This window comes from Puma concolor, chromosome A3, assembly GCF_028749965.1.
Source record: "Puma concolor isolate L17-30 chromosome A3, mPumCon1.1.hap2, whole genome shotgun sequence".
Taxonomy (NCBI): Eukaryota; Metazoa; Chordata; class Mammalia; order Carnivora; family Felidae; genus Puma; species Puma concolor.
Genome location: NC_141669.1, coordinates 40719476 through 40733624, shown reverse-complemented (window position 1 = coordinate 40733624; position 14149 = coordinate 40719476). Strand labels below are relative to the sequence as shown.

The following is a 14149-nucleotide window of genomic DNA, read 5'->3' as shown; positions in this document are numbered from 1 at the left end:
TGATTGCATACTTTTCCTTCGCATGGCTGTATTTAACTGGTCCCCTGCTGATGGATGTGTAAGTGCTCTACAGTTTTTTGTTATTACAAACAATGTTGCAGGGATCATGGTTTTGCACATGGTTTTGGCATAATTTTGCCAGTATGTCCCTAGGGCAAATTCCTAGGGGTAGAATTGCTGAGTCAATGAAAACAAGCATTCAAAATGTTGACAGACATTGCTAAATTGCCCTCTAGAAGAGTTGAATCTGTTTACACTCCCAGGAACAGTACATGAGGGTGCCTATTTCACCATAATCTTGTGAACACTGGCCATTCCCAAACTTTTATTCGTTTGCTGAGTTGATAGATCGCAAATGGAATCTCATTGTTTCGTGATGCATTTTTTTAAAGCTATGAGTGAGGTTGAATATTTGTCACATATCCACTAGCTGTTTGTGTTTCTTGTAGATTGCTCATATCCTCTGCCTTTTGGGTATTTGAACCATGGTCTAGTCTCCCAGGGAAGTTAACAGATTGATAGAATTCCATGAATTTTTTTTTAATGTTTATTTATTTTTGAGAGAGAGAGAAAGAGTGTGAGTAGGGGAGGGGCAGAGAGAAAGGGAGACAGAATCCGGAGCAGGCTCCAGGCTCTGAGCAAGCTGTCAGCACAGAGCCTGACGTGGGGCTCGAACCAACAAACCGCGAGATCATGACCTGGGCCGAAGTTGGGCGCTTAACCGACTGAGCCACCCAGGCACCCCAAATTCCATGAATTTTATCTTTGCCCAAATATGAGCCTCAAGCAATCCGAGGATTGAGTGGCCCCTGAAAGTTCAAGTAAGGGCCTACTCCTGGAACTTTCTGTCCAGTGATGTTTGGCCCAACCAGCTGAACCCTCTCTACCTCTTGTGCAACCATCACCCCAAAAAGAAACCCCATACTCATTAGCAATCACTCTCCATTCCCTTTTCCTCTCGGTCCCTGGCCACCACTATTCTAATTTCTGTTTCTGTAGATTTGTCTACTCTGGACATTTCACATACATGGAATCATATAAAATGTAGTCCTTTGCCACTGGCTTCTTTCACTTAGCATAATGCTTTCAACGTTCATCCATGTTGCAGTATGTGTCAGAACTTCATTCCTTTTTATGGCCAAATAATTTTCTACGGGATGGCTATGCCACATGTCGTTTCTCTGTTCATCTGTCGACGGATATTCAGTTTGTTTCCCCCTTTCAGCTATCATGAAAAAGCTGCTATGAACACTTGTGTACAAATTTTTGTGTGAATATGTTTTAACTCTCTTGAATACATATATATATATACGTATATATATGTATATATATATATATATACGTATATATATACGTATATATATATATACATATATATATATATATATATATATATATATATATATATATGCCTAAGAGTGGAATGCTGGCTCATATAATAACTGTTTCACTTTGTGAGAAATGACCAAACTGTTTTCCATTTTCCATTTCCACCAGCAATATATCAGTGTTCTAATTTCTCCACATCCTTGCCAACACTTGTTATTACCTCTTTTATTTCACCCATGCTAGTGGGTGTGAAGTGGTATCTCGTTGCGGTTTCGATTTGCATTTCTCCGATGGCTAATAATATGAACATCTTTTCCTGTCCTTATTGGACATTTGTATGCCTTCACGGAGAAATGTCTATTCAACTGCTTTGCCCATGTTAGAGTTATATTTCTTATCTTTTTCTTGTTGAGTTGTAGGAGTTACTTATATATTCTGGATACTAAGCCATTGCCAGATAGATGATTTATGAATATTTTCTCCCATTCTGTGGGCTGTCTCTTCATTTTGTTGATAGTTACCTTTAAGAACGAAAAGTTTTTAATTTTGAGGAAGTCTGATTTATTTATTTCTACTTTGGTTGCTTATACTTTTGGTGTCATATCCGAGAAACCACTGTCTAGTCCGAGATCATGAAGAGTTACTCCTGTGTTTGTTCTTCTAGGAGTTGTGTAGTTTCAGCTCTTACGTTTAGATGTTTGATCTATTTTAATTTTTGTATATGGTGTGAGGTATGGACCCACTTTCATTCTTTGGCATGTGCCTATTCAGTTGTTCTGATACCGTTCATTGAAAAGATTCTTCCTTCTCCCGTTGAATGGTCTTGGCACCTCTGTCAAACAACAATTAGCCATAGATGTATGGGTTTATTTCTGGACTCTCAATCCAATTCCTCTAAACTTTCTTTAATGTGCTTTATTACTTTAATATATATATATTTAAAATAAGCTTAAAGAAATAACTGTAAAGAGGAAGGGATATCTGTATTCATTATTCAGCTCGCAAGAGGAAAACCTACATGGGGTCCATTTACTATTAAAAATTATCTTCAGTGATTTGGTTGCTTAGAGCAAGAGCAAAAATTGAGTGTGGTACAAGAGTCTTCACTACCCACTCCCCCGCTTCATGTGTTGCCAGGTGTGTCTGAGGGAACTTCAGGATGGACACGTGGCAGGAGGCCAAGGGGAGAGGGTCAGAGTCTGGCCAAATCACAGGTGGTAGCAGTGGGCCTGGGCATGGGCAAGAGTCCAAGGAGAGGGCAGCATCGGTACATATCGGGCCATACCCGTAAGGGCTACCCATGGGGTAGTTTGTGTAAGTTGGTTCTCAGGGCCTCGCCAGAGTTTAGACACCATGAATGTACTCCAATCTCCAAGTAAAATTCTCATTCCAAAGGAATGACTAGGGGAGCACCTCTGTAATAGATAGATACCACGGAGCCACAGGAAGCTGGCATTTTCCTGTGGCTCTGGACCACAGGTAGTGAATTTGCAGGTCTTGAGCAATTCTCCCAAATAGGTACTTGTCCAGCAAGGGCCACTTACTGTCCAAGGTCCAAGATCACCTTAAAGGATAACAGATAGTGGCATTCACTAGTATGTTTTGCCCCCAGAATAAAGGTGAAGCACCACACAGACCCACAATCATGACCTCACATACTCCCTGTGTTCCTTAAGTACGTGTGGCCATGATTGTGTGTCTATATGGTACTTCACCTTTAGGGCTCAGAATGTGTGGTCAGCTGGTGTTCTTGGTTCCCAAGTTGGGAGGCCATCTTCACACTACTTACAGCTTGCCTCCGGGCAGTGAGGGCAGCGCCTGCTTCACCATCCCTCTTTGCCCACGCTTCTCCCATACCCAGTGTCTAGAAGCCCATCAAAGTGAGACTATTCCTTGTCAGAGGCAGAGACTCAAGTCTATACTCGTCCATAGACAAAGCCTTATAGTCAGTGGGGTTACGGACTTCATCTAGTATGCTTCTAGGGACTTAAAATTTCATTCCAATCCTCAAAGTGAATGAAAGCAAGGCTGACTTCCAGACAGAGTACAGGTAATTTGGACCCTGATTTATGAACTCCAGCATTAACAATAACCCTTCAAAGATTCCAATAGCTCAGTGTCTCTCAACTGGGGAGCTCATTTTCCATTGTCACAACTTGAGGGAGTGGGGCCAGGTACTATGGTCATCTAATGGGTAGAGGTCGAGGATACTGCTACATATCCTATAATGCACAGAATAACTCCCCATAACAAAGAATTATCCAGCACACGATGTCAATACTGTGAATGTTGGAGAAACCCTACAAAATATCTGATTGATAGCATCAGCACACTATGAGGGACCAGAGAATGATCATACTTTTACTAACATTTCTGCATGCTACTGGCTCACATAGAGTTTCTGCCTGGACCATCCTGAGTTGTCTCTTTTACAATCACTTCCAAATAAACTCTAAATAATTCGAGGTTCAAATCTTGGAGTACCCTCTCCTCTCAAACGGGTGTATGTAGGTATTCTTTTAATTGTTGTGGCTTTTTAACTCCAAAAATAATGTTTTAAAATTATATGCTACCAGGGGCACCCAGATGGCTTCGTCGCTTAGGCATCTGACTTCGGCTCGGGTCATGATCTTGCAGTTCGTGGGTTTGCGCCCTGCATCAGGCTCTGTGGTGACAGCTCAGAGTCTGGAGCCTGCTTCAGATTCTGTGTTTCCCTCTCTCTGCCCTTCCCCAGCTCACATTCTGTCTGTCTGTCTCTCTCTCTCAGAAATAAATAAACATTTAAAAAAGTTAAAATTATATGCTACCAGTATATATATGTATATATTTTAATGTTTATTCATTTTTTGAGATGGAGAGAGACAGAGCATGAGCAGGGGAAGGGCAGAGAGAGAGGGAGACACAGAATCTGAAGCAGGCTCCGAGCTGTCAGCACAGAGCCTGATGTAGGTCTCGAACTCATGAACCGTAAGATCACAACCTGAGCCGAAATCGACCACTTAACTGACTGAGCCACGCAGGCATCCCTACTACCAGTATATTTTAAATTAGATATCTAAAGTTTTTCATCACAAGTATATTTGAAAGGTTGTAACTTTGGGGCACCTGGGTGGCTCAGTCAGTTAAGTGTCCTACTCTTGATTTGGGCTCAGGTCATGAGCTCAGTTCAGTTCAAGAGATCTAGCCCCAGGTGGGGCTCTGTGCTGACAGTGCAGAGCCTACTTGGGACTCTCTGTCTTCCTCTCTCACTGCCCCTACTCCGCTCATGCTCTCCTCCTCCCCCACTCTCTAAACAAACAAACAAACATTAAAAAAAGGTTGTAACTTTCTGGGAATGCAAGCTGGTATAGCCACTCTGGAAAACAGTATGGAGGTTCCTCAAAAAACTAAAAATAGAACTACCCTATGACCCAGCAATTGCACTACTAGGCATTTATCCACAGGATACAGGTGTGCTGTTTCAAAGGGACACATGCACCCCCATATTTATAGCAGCACTATCAACAATAGCCAAAGTAAAGAAAGAGCCCAAATGTCCATCGATGGATGAATGGATAAAGAAGATGTGATATACATATACAATGGAGTATTACTCGGCAATCAAAAAGAATGAAATCTTGCCATTTGCAACTACAGGGATGGAACTGGAGGGTATTATGCTAAGTGAAATTAGTCAGAAAAAGACAAAAATCATATGAATTCACTCATATGAGGACTTTAAGAGACAAAACTGATGAACATAAGGGAAGGGAAACAAAAATAATATAAAAACAGGGAGGGGGACAAAACAGAAGAGACTCATAAATATGGAGAACAAACTGAGGGTTACTGGATGGGTTGTGGGAGGGGGGATGGGTTAAATGGGTAAAAGGCACTAAGGCATCTACTCCCGAAATCATTGTTGCACTATATGCTAACTAATTTGGATGTAAATTTTAAAAAATAAAAAATAAAATAAAAAAAGACAAAAAGAAAAAAAGAAATGAATAAACAGATTAAAGGTGTAATTAAAAAGAAAAAAAGGTTGTAACTTTCAACATATTTTAATTAAAAAAATTTTTTTAATGTTTATTTATTCTTGAGACAGAGACAGAGTGTGAACAGGGGAGGGGCAGAGAGAGAGGGAGACATAGAATCTGAAACAGGCTCCAGGCTCTGAGCTGTCAGCACAGAGCCCAACGCAGGGCTCGAACCCACAAACTGTAAGATCATGACCTGAGCCGAAGTTGGACGCTCAACCAACTGAGCCACCCAGGTGCCCCCAACATATTTTAAATATTGGCATTTAAAATATAATAAACCATCACTCTTAAATATGTCCAATGGAATCTAAATACCATAGAGTTAATACTCATTTTAGAAAACACATGAACAAAAAGTAATAATAAATAAAAATTAAAATATATTAACAAATTCCTCTTTAAGAGTGCAAAAATTCATATTGTTCCTTTTTCTCTGTGAACTCCAATCTATTCCCTAACAGAATCTTATACTACTGAAATATATTTTATATTTTATTTTGAAAGTTTTTTATTCATCACTCTATCATGTACTCTGTTCTAAAGTGTGTATATAAATTGAAATATATTAGAAAATGTTTATTATAAGTCTCTGAGAATCAGCCAAATTTCCTTTGGCTTGACTTACCAAGATAATAATAAGTACATGATTCATCTAAATCATAAATGCATTATAATCTTTCATAATTATCACTCAAAAAAGGAAAAATATATAATCGTGTGTGTGTGTGTGTGTGTGTGTGTGTGTGTGTGTGTAACGAAGTGGGTGGGTTTTTTCTTCCTTATTAGTTTATTTTTTAAGTTATTTATTTTTGAGAGAGAGAGCGTATGAGCACACCCACCCACAATTGTGGGGGGGGGGGTGGAGACGAGAGGGAAGAGGAGAGAGAGAGAATCCCAAGCAGGCTCCACACTGACTGTCAGCACAGAGCCTGATGCAGGGCTCAAACTCATGAACCATGATTTTGTGACTTGAGCTGAAGTTGGATGCTTAACCAACTGAGCCACCCAGGCACCCCTTCCCTTAATTAAAGTCCATGGAAGACTATTACATATTGCAAGAAAGAGACAAGATTCATTATTGATTCTAATCTGTTTTTCATTTTACAGGTATAAGCACTAAGGAAACTTGTTCATATAAATAGATATGAAAAGTTTTGTTAGAGCAATTTTACTAAGTGTTCTTAATTCCTTCTAAATGCCAAAAAAAAAAAAAACAACACAAAACACCCCACCACACAACAAAACCATATAGTGATTTATCATACAAAAGTATGTGTAATGATCAATTTGCTAATAATGTCATTAAGTCATCCAGTTATGTAGAAAACAAAGGATTAAAGAAGATTTACCTTGAAAAAGATTTGTTAATTATTGGAATCACTCATTTTCTCAATACCTATACCAATATTTCAGTGTGTTCCCTTGTTTAGCACCCCAATGTGGGATTCAGCTGGGTGAGAGGTCTTCCTTTTCTAAATACACTTAAGAGAAGGGCCACTGTGAAAGGGACTTGGGAGAATGGGAACCCACTCTTTCATCTCAGGTCTATTATCAGGCAGATTCATTTTAGAAAATAGCTGATATGGAAGTTGGGGGATCTGGAAATTGATTCATTTAAAACTACCAATATCTACACAGACCTTGGAAGTTTCATGTATCCTATTCCAGTTTGCAGAGTGCTGGTCTAGATACTTGCTTCTCACTGTGGTGCATAGTCCGGATCAGCACCTCCTGGGAGCTTGTTAGAAATGCAGAATCCTGTTAAAATATGTGATTTAAAACGATCCTCAGGTGATTTGTATGCACATTAAAGTTTGAGAATCCACTGCTTCCCACAAAGGTGTCCACGGTCCTGAAGAATAACATTCTCTTCATATATATATAATAGGGATCTTGCAGGCCTCTTGAACATGTAAGGTTATCACCATTGATTCAATCAACAATTGGCTAGCCCAGTAGTTTTCAACCCCGGTTGTCCATTAGAATCACCTTTTGCTTTGAAAACCTACCTGTGCCTTGTCCCAAGCACAGAGATTCTGACTTAATAAATCTACAGGTTTAGGCATCACTTGATTTAAAGTGCTCCAGCGGATTCTAAAGTGCAGCCAGGGCTGAAACCACAACACTATTCCTTTGAATTATGTATTCGAGAAAGGTTACCCATTACTCTGAATCCCAGCTGATGCATTTGCCAAAGGACTCCAGAAACACATCCTACTAGATCTAATCTACATACAAGCTAATCCATGACAGTTGGGTTGATGTCTGCAACCCAGCTGGAAGCCTGGAAGGAAGGCACCAATGTAGGAACCTTCACAAAGGAAATCATGATCCCAGCAGGACACACTGGGTGATCACTCTGGCAGATCATCCCATGAACCCTCTGAGATGGTTTATAAAGGGTAACATCACTCAGACCATGTTTGGGGGCAAAGACCAGAACCCTGCTTCCCAGTGTCTGAGAATATCTCAACCTCATAGATCCTCACCATGGCCTGGTTTGTATGCTCTTCCTCTGCTAGGCCTTTAATCACAGAATACAGTTAAGCCAAACTCTCTTCACATTTCTCCTTTGTGGATTGCCTTTTTCAGTTAAATGGGATTGTAAGAACATCAACTATTCAGGCTTCCTAGGGGAGCCTGAGGACTGAAAAGTTATCAAAGTATGGCAAAAACCCCAGCAAGTGTATAAGGTCTCTGTGAATTGTGAAGGCAATGTCATTGAGGACAGGGCCAAGTTCTTCCAGTTGCCCCACCACACCATCAATCTCTGCCCTAGGGGCAGCTGTGTCCTCCCACAGAGTAGAGTTGGGGGACAAAAGATACAAGAATTCCTTCCTACTTCTACTCCAACATCCTTAGTTGCCCAGGGAATGGGGCAGGATCTTCCTTTGGCTGCCTGTGGAGGCAGTTTATAGTGGAAGGACCCTGAGGCCAAATCAGGTATCAGTTAGTGGGAAGTCAAGCCACAATCACTAAGCCAAAAAAAAAATTTTTTTTTAAGTGGGGAAAAATGAGAGGAAAAGGGAGGTCAGGAAGGCCCAGGCACCAAGCAAACAAAGCTGGAAGCAAAAGCAAGTAGGTGTACTAGTCGGACAGAGTTGGCATTCATCCGGGGGCAGATTTTGCCCTGAATTCAGGGCAAGTCTAAACTAGGACCAGTCTCAAAAGATGAGTATGTGCCTTCCTGAAGTGTTGGGGTGAGGTCTAAAGAGGTAAGTCCCCAAATGATAGCTTGTTTGTGGAAATGGCATTGGCTTTCAGATAAAAGTTGAGGATGGCTGGTGGTAAGTCTACATAATAGCAAAAACAATTTCAATCTGTCCCAATAAAGATACTAATGATTCAAGTGGACATGACTGTAGACAATAGCCAAGTGGCGGGACTAAGCAGCAATAGAAATGGTGAGAATAAATTCTTACAGGAGTCTCTTGATTAATGAGCTGTAGCCTTTGACAGCAGATACCCACATGAATGGCATCATTAAGAAATTCTGGAAAGCATCATCAGAATCACGAAAGCTTTACCAGAGGCCAAACTCATAGAAGAGCTAAAGACTGAGCATCCAATTATTTAGATTCCTCCTCTGCCCTTCCCTCACATGGAGTGTGCCTCCTTGCTCCCAAACTTACCATACAAATGAATTAATTTACTGATCAGTGCGGTTAAGCATCTTTTCACGTTTATTGACAATTTGCATTTCCTCGTTGATGAATTACATTCTTTTTCCTAGTTTTCAGTGGGCTGTTTGTCATTTTCTTATCAATTGGTACTAACCCTTTGTCATATGTGTTGCAAATGTTTTCTCCTATTGTTTGTCTTTGGATTTTACTTATAATTTTTTTAATGTTTATTTATTTTTGAGAGAGAGAGAGAGAGAGAGAGAGAGACAGAGTGTGAGTGGGGGAGGAGCAGAGAGAGGGAGACACAGAATCTGAAGCAGGCTCCAGGCTCTGAGCTGTCAGCACAGAGCCCGACGCAGGGCTCGAACTCACAAACCGTGAGATCATGACCTGTGCCGAAGTTGGACACTCAACCGACTAAGGCATCCAGGCACCCCGGATTTTACTTATATAGTAATTTTTCATTTTAATGTAGTTAAGTTTATCAGTGTTTTCCTTTGTGACTTCTGGATATTCTCTTTAAAAAAATTCTCCCAAGGGTAAAAAATATTCTCTTAACCTTTTTCATTTGTCATACTGACAAAATTTTTTTAAAAATATAATTTATTGTCAAGTTAGCTAACCTGCAGTGTGTACAGTGTGCTCTTGGCTTCAGAAGCATGATTCATTTCTTACATACAACACGCAGTGCTCATCTCAACAAGTGCTCTCCTCAATGCCCATCACCCATTTTCCCCTCTCCCTTGCCCCTCCCCCCAATCAACCTTTAGTTTGTTCTCTGTATCTAAGAGTCTCTTACGGTTTGCCTTCCTCTCTGTTTGAAACTATTGTTTTCCCCTTCCCTTCCCCCATGGTCTTCTGTTAAGTTTCTCAAATTCCACATATGAGTGGAAAACATATGATATCTGTCTTTCTCTGCCTGTCGTATTTCACTTATCATAACACCCTCCAGTTCCATCCACGTTGTTGCAAATGGCAAGATTTCATTCTTTCTCATTGCTGAGTAGTATTCCATTGTGTATATAATCCACATCTTTATCCATTCATCAGTTAACGGACATTGGGGCTCCTTCCATAATTTGGCTATTGTTGAAAGTGCTGCTATAAACATAGGGGTACATGTGCCCCGATGAATCAGCTCTCCTGTATCCTTTGGATAAATTCCTAGTAGTGCTATTGCTGGGTCCCAGGGTAGTTTTATTTTCAATTTTTTGAGGAACCTCTACACTGTTTTCCAGAGTGGCTGCACCAGTTTGCATTCCTACCAACAGTGCAAGAGGGTTTCGTTTCTCTACATCCTCGCCAACATCTGTTGTTTCCTGAGTTGTTAATTCTAACCACTCTGACAGGTGTAAAGTGGTATCTCAATATGGTTTTGATTTGTATTTCCTTGATGATGAGCGATGTTGAGCATCTTTTCATGTGTCTGTTGGCCATCTGGATGTCTTCTTTGGAAAAGTATCTATTCATGTCTTCTGCCCATTTCTTTATCGGATTGTTTGTTTTTCGGGTGTTGAGTTTGGTAAGTTTTTTTATAGATTTTTTATGTTAACTCTTTATCTGATACATCATTTGCAGATGTCTTCTCCCATTCCATCGGTTGCCTTTTAGTTTTGTTGATTGTTTCCTTTGCAGAGCAGAAGTTTTTTATCTTGATGAGGTCCCATACTGACAAAATTTTTTTTAAATGGTAACACTCAGCTCTGGCAAGAGAGTTGGGAAATGATATTGTCATACCCTCCTGGTAGGAATGTGAGTTGTGACAGCCACTTGGAAAGTAATCTGGCTGTAACTAATGATATGTAAAAATGCACATTTCCTTTGTCTCAGCAATTCCACTTTGGGACATCTTTTCCACAAAAATAAAAACATTGGTTCACAAAAGTATATGTACAAATATATTAGGTTCATCGGCATTGTGCAAAGGGCAAAAATGAGAAACAATTTGAATATCAACCAGTAAAGGTAACAGCTGAATGAACTGAATGGCAGTCATACTATCTATATTTCACTGTTATTAGAAAAACGAATTTGCAGAACAATGTGAATGTACTTAATGCCACAAAACTGTACATTTAAAAATGGTTAAAATTATAAATAGGCTTATTTTACTACAATAAAAAAAAGAAAAAAATAGAATGATTTATCTCCACAGTTTCTGGAAAAGTGGCCATGAAAATTTTTAAGAGAAAAATCCATGTTTCACATTACTTTCACATAAGTGACAGGATGGTTCTTCAGAATTTGACTAATCTTCTGAGCGTTAAGCAGCTGGAGGCTGTTCCAAGAGGGTCTCATTCAGTTCCCCAGTGTGTGCATGTGTGCCTGTTAATAGAAAAAGGAATGAAAGGATACAAACTAAATTTTACCATTAATTATCTCAGGGAATGTGAAGTATTTATTGTTTGACTTGTAACAAAGAGCGTGAATTTAGAGCTTAGACCTAGGCTCTCAAGTCCCAGCTTCACTAATGACTTGATATGTGACCTGGGTTACTTAAGCGCTAGCACCTTCATTTGTAGAACAGGAAGAGAAACAGTAACTTCTTCCTTAGTACTGTCATGAGGCACAGATATTAGAACAGTGACCACCACAATTAGATATAAATTATACATAATGTCATCATTATATAATTGTCTTTTTTAGTGTCTTCATTATACCCTATGCGTTCTTCATCCCTCACGACTTTAATTGGGATTGTCAAAGATGTGATTAAGAACTAGGAGAGAAAACGAGAAACGAAAGCAAATTCCAAGAAGCCTAAAAATGAGGGGATTCACGCTGTATTTGTTTCAGATCCCTCTACAGCTAGCTTGTGTCTGAGGCCATCTGAGATGTCTGAGCTTTGGCCCTATAGGACTGGAACAGTTACAGAGACATCTGGTCTAGATTTCTTTCTTCTTGGCCTGTCATCACATAGAAGGTACTCTTAAGATTCATAGCCTCACAGCTTTCTTCTCAATATCTCCACACCTCCTCTATTGCTCTTTGATATACCTAGTGTCATTTTCCTCTTTTCTCCTGCCCAAACACTCCTTGCACTGCAAATGCTTTCTCTTAGTTATTGGAACTCTCTTCTTCACTGGGAAACTGATAAGACCTGGAGTTGTTATAGTTGCTATGTGAGTCACAAACATTAGTTTATCCAATCCCAACCTTGCCTCTTTCAAAGACTACTGCCACATTAATATTCTTTGAGAAATCTGGAGCCTTTAGCCAGTGATTAGGTTTTTTCTTGTGCTTTACAACATTTCACATTCAACAAATCTCATTAATATTAAATATGAAATAAACCAATAACTTCTCGGGTTTATTTTACCCTTAAGGGCACTAATGTATGGAATCAGAAATCCCTTCTCAGAGCAGGATGGCAAAGAACTTCCCCGTTAGTAAAGAGCCCTCAATTTTATTGTAATGCTTGCAACTAAGATAAAACTGTAGCCCTTTTCATTGATTTTACATGAGCCCCAGGATTTCCTATTTCCCTATTTCCTTCTGCCATCCCTTATATTTATTTATTCTTTTTTAATGTCTCCTTTCCTCTCTCCAGCTCTTCTCGTTCCCTCTCCTCAAACATTCCTAATCACCTTCTGTGGGTCAGATAGTAACAAAGCTTGAGCAAAACAGACCACCTTCCCAGTGTCATGGAGCTTACAAATTACAGCAAGAAGTGCTGTAATTTCAAGTAGCACTTAGTAGGAAACACAGGACCCTGTGAGAAATTAGTGTAGGTGAAGGCTTCATCCAGGAAGTAGTAGCTGAGCTGGGGAGGAAGGATGAGGAGGAGTTAGCCAGGCATCTCCTCCCATTTAGAGCTCGGGGTGGGCGGGGACCAGGAATGTCATAGTACCAGTCCCTGGGTCTGCCTGCCAGAAGGGCTCATAAATATTTGTGGGAGTAAGGGACAATGTGAAAAATATAAAATCAATGAAAATGTCTCTGCCTTGATTCAAAACTAATCAATTAATGAATGTAACTGTTATTAATTAAAAGAAATCCAAAGTAAAAAGCAGAAAGGAGGAGAAAGTGGCATAAGATGAGCAGCCAAATCACATTCAGGATATATAGGGATTGTAGTTTCTAACCTAACAGCAATTAGAAGCCACTTAAGGGTTATTTTTTACAGATGATGTTTATTTATATTTTTATTTTTCAGAGAAAGAGACACGTACAGCGTGAGCAGGGGAGGGGCAGAGAGTGAGAGAGACACAGAATCCGAAGCAGGCTCCAGGCTGTCAGCACAGAGTCCGACGCGGGGCTCGAACTCACGAACCATGAGATCATGGCCTAAGCTGAAGTCAGCCGCTCGACTGAGCCACCCAGGTGGCTGATTTACAGCTGATGTTTAAAAAAAGTACCTATTATGTTCTAGATACTGAGCTGAAGACTTAACTTGCATGATTTTATTTAATCCTTGAAGCAATTATCCTATGATAGTACTATTAGTAAGCCAATTTTACAGACTGAGGACACTGAAATATAGCGGTTGTTTGCACTGCAATGTTACTAAGTGGCAGAGGCTTGACTCCAAAATTCCTCATTCTTAACCACTATATTACACATGCTATGAGCTACAAAGAAAAGTAGGTAAGCAAGTATGAACAGCTGATTCTAATCTCCTTGGCAGGAACAACCCCACTGTGGAGTTGGTAGCATAGGGGTATCAGGGTTTAATGAGCTAATCATTAAATTTAACTAATCCCCTTGTTCTGCCTCCATATTAATCAAATAACCTTCTAATTATATTCTGGCTTCCCATATAGATTTTTCTGCTGGGAGATAATACACTGACCAGCCTACACATGCAATTTGTTCCAGTGGGCAATTTTATTACTCATTGTGAGTTAATAAATTGGCATTCTGCTTAAAAATAAAAAAAGATGAAATACACTAAAACAAATTATGAAAGTCTTATACAGTTGCTTTTCAGTAGTTTAAAAATTAAAATAAAAATAACATGTTGTCTCTTTTGTGATTCAAACTTGCTGCCTGCTTTGAGTCACCATGGATGTGGTCAGGAAGTCTAGAGATGATGAGCCCTTTCTTAACCTTCTTTGTCAAAGCCTCTAGCATAGCCCAAGTGCTTCCATTGTTTCCCAGTGGCAAACTCCCACCTTTCCTCCCGCGCTGACAGGATTGTTCCTCAGAATTTAGCTAATTCTCTGAGAGTTAAGC

General features: G+C 39.9%; 1 long non-coding RNA gene across 1 annotated transcript in view; it reads right to left on the bottom strand.

Annotated features, from left to right (window-relative positions):
* The window catches only part of LOC147582406 (uncharacterized), a 43571-nt gene extending 30243 nt beyond the window's left edge, over positions 1-13328 (bottom strand). Inside the window, exon 1 of the long non-coding RNA XR_015249080.1 lies at positions 6992-13328. This is a non-coding gene — a long non-coding RNA (uncharacterized LOC147582406). The remainder of the gene's footprint in view (positions 1-6991) is intronic.
* Between the last annotated feature and the right edge of the window lie 821 nt (positions 13329-14149).